The 7834-nt window shown below is 48.5% G+C and overlaps 1 non-coding gene across 1 annotated transcript; it reads right to left on the bottom strand.

The window, feature by feature from the left end:
* Positions 1-7332: 7332 nt before the first annotated feature.
* LOC138522134 (U1 spliceosomal RNA) lies at positions 7333-7494 on the bottom strand. The gene has a single exon (XR_011283247.1). It is a non-coding gene; the product is annotated as a U1 spliceosomal RNA (small nuclear RNA).
* Positions 7495-7834: the final 340 nt, after the last annotated feature.

Raw genomic sequence — 7834 nt, 5'->3', positions numbered from 1 at the left:
GTTTATGGTTAAAACAACCTTTACAAATATATTCATAATTCATAAATTGTAAAAGACTTGAACCTGTAGGCGAACCGATCTACCTCAATGGGACCTCAAAAATTGTGAAGGAGGGCAAAACAATGCTTATCCAGTACCCAATCACTCGTGTCCTGGAGATGTCTGGAATTCCAGTCCACTATTGTATTGACTTGACCCAGTAGATCTTCTGCCTGCAGAGTTATGTTGCTATTGAGACAGAAGTACCGAAAATACTTTTCTAGAAATGCCAGACCCTTTGATGCCACAGACTCCTGAAATGTCCATAAGTATCAATTGACCTGATACCTGAACCAGACTTTTCAACGCAAAGGACCCAGCCAAAAGTTGCAAACAGTTGAGGGGAGGTTTCTCTTCTCTCTAGACCATGTTCCCCCTCATGGAGATCTGCCCCCCCCCCACCCCCCGCCCAGGTTGCCTGCCTCTGATTCTAAGACTATGTCCGGATGACGACCAACAATTGCTTTCCCATTCCAAGGTTCCATATGCTTCAACCAGCAAAGAAGTTCCTCTTTGGCATTTGAAGATAAAGTAATTCACTGGGAATATAAGATTGTTCTGCACAGATGTCATACCTTTAGACACTAACGTGCTCTGTGTTTGAAGGGAGCTGGAAATATGTCTTGAATAGATGCTAACAACATTCCTACCACTTTTGGTAACTGCTGGAGTAAAAAGTTCTCCTTCCTCAGCATAAGTCGTATCTCCCTGCACATTATGCTCAACCTCGCTATTGCTAGAAGCAGGATGCACCACTGTGAATCTGTACTGAAGCCCTGCTTCTCCTAGCCCTGTTGAAAACCTTTGAAGAAAATGCTATATGTCTTTTACTCTGCATATTGCCTAGGGCTGTGAAAGCATGCACGTAAGATGATAATTGTTTAATGAATCTATTACCCAACAGGTTTGGGGCCAGCCTCTCTCTCCATCTTCCATTTCTGTAAACTGTGGTCTAACTTCATTAGAAATTGTTTATATCTTTCATTCCATAAGACGGCATCTGTATTGCCGAGCATCCAAACAGCTCTTTGAACCCAGCCTCTTAAGACTTGCCTTTCCAAGCATGTCTCATCCTCTTCCAAAAATTCAAAAAGTTGAGTAATGTGCTCCATTACACCAAGGAGTTGATCTTGAAACATACTTAACCCATTTATTTGGGTCTTTTCCTTTTTGTGCAAGGAAAATAACCTTGTGTGGGTCTACTTCTGGTGCCTGGGCCACTTTAGCTGGTAGAATGAGCCTGGGGCATTGAGTACATAGTTCATTCTAATCTCCCTTGGCCAAAGGTTTCCTAACCCAATGATGCAAAAAAGAAGATGCTGGTTAAGGTGGTCTCCACTTGGCTGACCTGCGGTGCTGAATAATGCTGGGTTAAAGAAAGGGATGCCTATGGGATCTAGAATGGTACTGTCCTTCGAGACCGGGGACACCATAGACTTGTGTCGTTTTCTTCTTTTAGGAGGAGAGCCTGAGTCCTCAGAGGCCTTCAGAGAGGTATAAAAAGCAGAAAAGACTTGTGGAATATCCCAACTTTTCCGCACCTTCATAGGGGTAGAAAGAGGAGAGAGCAGCTCCATTCCCTCCTTCTTTATTTTAAGAGCTCCTTTTAATGGAAGGCGATGTATCGGAGGCATGGAGGATTCCCCCAAGTCACTGTGCAAATCCTTTCTTTTGGAAGTGTGTCTGCTGTGGTTCAATATGACGGAGGTTGGGGGGATGGTATTGAATCAAGAAGAGAAACAGGTTGAACACCTGAACTCATATTGATAATCCTTTCAAAAGCAAATGCTAATGTATTATTAAGGTTCCATAAGGCATTATCCATGGTTTCCCGACCTCTTTTGCCACTGAACCAGAGGAGGGTGATTAGGGTCACCTGAGCTAGATTTTCTTTTTGTAAGTTTAATTTTATTAGAATAACACGTGGGGGAGAAAAATAAACATGTCTTCAAATATATTGCATACATTTTAAATCTGTACAGACAAAGACAACTCAATTTCCCCTCCCTTCATCCACCCACCCACAGCCTCCCTCCTCCGAAGGCTATGAATCTTGGGAAACAGAGCAGTTGACACCTTAGTTACATGGACTCTCCTTGAGGACAATTAACTAGTAGAATGGCAGCTCAAACAACACTTCTGCAGAGCTACATATCATCCTTGGGCTCAAGAGCCATATCAGTCATCCTCGATTCCTTCTTCGTTCCAGTACTCCCTCCTCTCACACGAGCACGGAAGCATCGGCTCAGTATGACTCCCACTCCCAGTACCGGCGTCTGGGTTGCGGTTTTGTACTTCGTCTTTATTTATTTATCTTGTCACTTCAATCCTTGCCGCGTCACACATTGAGCTCCGGGCCGCTCCCTTAACGCTGGGCCCTGGCATTACTGTGGTCCTTGACTCCGGCAGGCCTCTGACTGGCAGTCGCCTGACCTCTGCCACGGCTCAGCCGCACGCAAACTCGAATCCTCCGCGGAGTCTACCAAACTCTCTGCTTCAGTGCCATTCCGTCGCCAGCATGCCAATGTGGCTCTCAATCATCACCTTCATGTGGAGGGCACAGGAGCTCCAGACGTAGGTAGCCATGGCAGTCCACGCCCCCAGCAGTCTCCCAGCTAGATTACGTAGGGGTTTCCTCTATAAAATTCACCAGTGCCGACTTACTAGTATTTGGAAAGGTATTTTTCCTATGACGTATTGGGCCCACTAGAAATATTGGATGCACTATTCTCTGTTCCTCAAGATTTATATCTCGCATTGTACATAGTTGTTTTACAAAATGCATTGATTATTTTAAGTATTTGTCTGTTTCAAGGAAAGTATTTTAATGTTTGTAACATGATATTTTGTAAATAAACGTTGAAAAAAAAAGAAAAATATGAGAATAAAATTATCCTGAAGCAACAGCGCCTACGAGTAATTGGACCGGAAAAATAGCAGCATCCCTTTAAAGGAACAATAGATCTATCTCTCCTTACGGCGATGTCGTCACCCAAGAAGTTCATTTGTAGCTGGGCCCCAGGGCTAAAGTCGAGGGTACACGCGGGAGGACGGAGTCCACCCACTTCTTTCAGAGGGTGGACTCAGTACCCCCCAGCTAAAAGGATAAACATTGAATGTCCTCTTTGAATTTATGAATTAAAGCCGACCTAGGTCATCAGGTTTGCAGGCCAGGCACTTCTCCACTGCACTATATAACCTGATGAAAAACAACTAAAGCTGAAATGTCACATTTTGGTACTGCATGTTCCATGGTAAACATTTGTATTGGCTCTTGGTGTTTAAAACATGCACACCTTTTAATGTTTTCAAAAACACTATTAGAAGAAAATATCCTCTCTTGGTTTTGTGTGGGTGTGTTGATTTTTATGAAAGGCAAATGCCGTTCGTCCTGTGCAATTTGGGTGGCTATGCAAAGCCCACTTAATGAAATGTGCATATTTCACCTTCATATGCTAATTTCTGGCGACGTCACATCCCATTACGTTGGTTGATGAGTCCCCCCACTTTTGTTTTTAGGACTTGACCCCTGCTGGGCCCTGAGCACGTGCCATTGCTGGAGGACCATCTGCTCAGATGCCTAGCCTGTGCTGGAGTCAATGCTCCAACTGCAGACTATGACATAGCTGGAAATAATCCTACGCGGCACGAAATGTTAGGTCAAGCAGAACAGTGAAATGTAAGAACGGCAAGTGAAGATTCGACTTAACTTTGTGGCATCGGCAGCAGAGGATGACATGAGGTTCTGTTGTAACGTGAGCATGAGTGCGATGGCTCTTGCCCAGTCAAATGTTGGGGCCATGTGCGCAGACACGTGGCCCTCACTAATAAAGGTGCTGAGCTGTCTCTCGCTCGGCAGTTACAGAGAGACACCGAAGCTGTGTCTGTGTGTGCTTCTTTCGGCGCTGTGCCCCCCGCGTGCAATGGGCCCACCGGGCTGCCCCACATAGAGGGGCACCTGCATAATGACCAGGGCAGGAGACCACGGCACCCCCCTATAACAACTGGCGACGAGGGTGTCCACGGACCGGACCTGCGCACTCCGCTGGTGCAGTGGAAAAAAAGGAAGAGTAAGCGGGATTCTCACCAACGCTCACCGGAAGGCCGGGGCCAGCGCAGCCTGGTAGCAGCGAAGGGGACACGAGGCACGCCCTGGGAAGGACCGCGGCAGTGCTGGCATCCCCAGCCTCTTCTTTGGCACCTCAGGAAGGGGGAAAGGGAGTGCGCGACTCGCAGCACTCCCAGGACAGTGAGCGGCGAGGCCCGCCGGTATGAAAATGTGACTCTCCCGCCTGTGGGATTTGGCGGCATTGGCCTTCGCCGCATATGTGGCAAACAAAGAGTGTATTACCCAAAAGGGGAGACTGCAACGTTACCCTACCACCAGTGCTGATCATTGGCCGGCTCTAGGCGGATCCGAGATCCGGCACCAGATATGGGGCCTCATTACGACCCAGGCGGTAAGTTACCGCCTGGGTCGTGCCTTTACCACCATGGCGTAAACTACGTTTACGCCATGGTGGTTGGCGGACTTACCGCCCCATTCCGAGATCGGCGGGGCGGTAAGTCCCCAATCCCCATTTACCCTTCCCCATTCCCATTTTTGCCCCATAGGGCATAATGGGAGTGGGGAAGGCGTTAATTACGCCACCGTAAATTACGGTGGCGTAATTAACAACATGGTCCCTTAGCACCATGGATTTTAACACCTGCTAAAAGCAGGTGTTAAATCCGCCATGGCGCTAAGGGACCTCGGAATCAGGCGGTAAGGGTCGGCGCTGTTTACGCTGCCGTAAACCCCTTACCGCCTGGGTCGTAATGGAGTCGGATCTCGGGATCCGGCCAGAGTCAGCCGCCCAAGACCATGAACCGCGCTGGAATACTTTAAATAAAAATAAAAAAAACGCCCGCGAGGGCAGCATTGCCTTTTACCGCGGCTTAGGCTCTGGTGTGTAAAGCACAATGCTCGCTACATGTACAACTGATTCCTTTCAGTTGTACATGTAGCGAGCATTGTGCATTACACACCAGTGTAAAATCCGGCGGAAAAAGCCAATGCTGCCGTTGCAGGTGTTTTTTTTTTAATTGATTTGTTTACGAATTCCAGCATTGCTGGATGTCCACTAGGAGCCTCGCCCCCTCTAGACCACGCCCGTCGGGCACTGCCCCCCAAACTCCTCCCCGGCCCTTGTGTTTTGGGATCCCCCAGCACATTTTTTCCATTTCCACCACTGACTACCACAAGGGAAGGGTGCAACAAAGTGAGTAGTGCCCCACCTCGAGGTGGGCACAGCCTCTGCCGTGACGAAGAGGAAATAACGTGCTCCCACTGCCTGGGAGAAAATGTGGCGCAGTCACCACTCCAGACATTCGACTCCTGCAGGGCAGTGAGAGGCGGCTTGGGGCGAGGCTGCCGCAACAAACTAGAAAGTCTCCAGCCTGAGAGAGAGGGAGCGGTGTGGCCGACACTGCCACAAAGTAAGAAATTGCTCTTCTGGTGCAGAGTGGGCTGTGCGCACGCTGCTATCAAAGGAGTAATTTATGAAGCTACTGCCTGGGGGAGACAGGGTAGCTCGGCACCGCCCGGTGCTGCAAAAAAAAAGATGGTACTCCTGCATTGGGGCGCTGTAGCGGCGAGCAACGCCAGCATGGGAAACACCAATAGGTCTCATGCATGGGGAACAGCACACCCATAAGTCTCCCGCTTGGGGGAACAGGAAGGGGCTGTGCCACCACCGAATGCCAGCACAAGTAAGTCTCCTACCTGGTGGAGAGGAAGCTGACATGCCACCAGCAATGAGTGATGAGTACGTGTCCTGCCTGGGGGAGAGTGAGGGGTGTGCATGCCGGAAATAACGATTCATACTTCTGTAGAACACACTCCTGCCTGAGGGAGAAGGCCATCCAATTCTGCTCCGTCAATGGAACAATACTCCAGCCTAGGGGGGAAAACTGGCAGCCCATGCTGCCACAAGGACATTTGGTACCCATGCCCAGGGGAGAACTGGCGGCCCACACCCTGACAGCGCCGGTTACCAATCATTTGGTCGACAACCTGGTCGACACCAAATGGTCGAAATTTTTTTTTTGTTTTGTTTTTACATTTTTTTTTTTGGGAGGGGTTCCCCCCAATCCCCCTTTTTATATATGATTTTTTTTTAACCAAACAAAATGAAAAAAAATATATAAATAAATGTAAAAAAAATGTCAACCATTTTTTTTTCGATCATTTGGTTTCGACCAAATGGTCATTCGATCTTTTTTTTTCGACCAAATGAGCGGACACCAACAGCGCCACAGGCCCTTGCCTGGCGCAACAGCTAGAGGAACACAGTGGCACACTGGACACTGGAAGCAAGTGCTCATGCCAGAGGGAGAGGCACCCTGCCTCAAACAAGACACTCTTGTATGGGGGAGAGGTGCACTGCCTAGAGCAGGCTTGTCCAACCTTTTTGAATGTGGGGCCGAAGTATTAACTTTTTGTCACCCAGTGGGCCGGCGAGCCAAAAGTCAACAACCTCACATAAAGCAGTATATTAAAAAGTGATATTGTGTGATCTTTGACACAATAGCATCACAGGCAGTGATAGCTATGCAGTCCCAAAGATAGCTATTGGTGTCATGGGCAGTGATCAACGGTTAGTTGCTTGTGATTTCTATCAGTGTCTGTGTGTTAATAATTTTCCCAAATGGTGGGGGCGACCGAGCGTAGCGAGGGAGCTACAAGGATCTAGGGAGGGTTTGGGGGGGTTTCTCCCCCAAGAATTTTGTTTCAAATATGGGTTTGAAATGGTGCATTTTACAGCAGAAAAGGTGACCAAAAAGCCATAAGTTTACAATCAGTCCTAAAGGGGAACATGAAAATTCCATATCACCAACAGCAGAAAAGAGCATTTTACAACACAACACATTTTAATGATCAATGTGTCCACAGTGTAAGACAGCACTGTCACTGATGTAACACATTGTCATGCTGGTTGTACCCAAAATATGCCTCTGTAGCAACTTGTCTATGCTGGCTGTTCCCAATTTTGGCCAGCATTGTCCTGTACAAAGCATGATTGATGCTGCCTGAGCATGTACAGTGTGCCCAATACATATGGCAGCTTATCTCTGTAATATACATTACTTCTGTGGTGATGAAAGAAGCATAATTCTATTCAAAAGATAAAATGTGGAAAAGCGATCACCCAAAGGTGAACCTAATTGAAGAAACGCAATGTGAGCACAATCTTAAAGTATGAAACCTAGCAGGCCTAGTGCACACTTTACCTTTTCTTTCACCAATAAATCGGGGGGAGAGCAGGAACGCAGTCCCCCACTACCAGAAATAATGCAGTCGTGTATCCCGCATTTGGGGACATAGCAGGGGTCAGCAAATCCGATGTGCAATGGGTAAACCTCATCCTGGGAGATCTGCCCTTGAGATCAGATTCTCCCCTGCCAGTTAAGTATGAGTTGCATGCAAGAGGGCAGGGGTTGGGCCAGTTCCGGAAGACCCGCTAAGCGAGGGTGAGAAGGCAGGCCCTGACCCAGCCCCGCCCCCACCCCCCGGAAGCTCTGAGCGTCTGCAGAGCTGCCTGACCCGTGTGCAGGGGGATGCTCCGGCAGGCAGAGCCCAGCAGAAGAGCAGATTGTAGCAGTTCCTTTCTCCCATCAGGCCCTGCTCGGCCCGAGATTTGTATAAATCGCAGGATGGTTCAAGCAGGCCTGTTGCAGTCTGCCCACTGGCCTGTCCGCCCCACACGGGCCCATGGCCCTCCTGAGCGGAGCTGCTCAGCGCTGGGCCCATTGA

The sequence above is a fragment of the Ambystoma mexicanum genome, chromosome 13 (genome assembly GCF_040938575.1).
Source record: "Ambystoma mexicanum isolate Mex_15411 chromosome 13, UKY_AmexF1_1, whole genome shotgun sequence".
Lineage (NCBI taxonomy): Eukaryota > Metazoa > Chordata > Amphibia > Caudata > Ambystomatidae > Ambystoma > Ambystoma mexicanum.
Note: the sequence above shows the minus strand (reverse complement) of the source record. Positions and strands in the feature narration are given on the sequence as shown.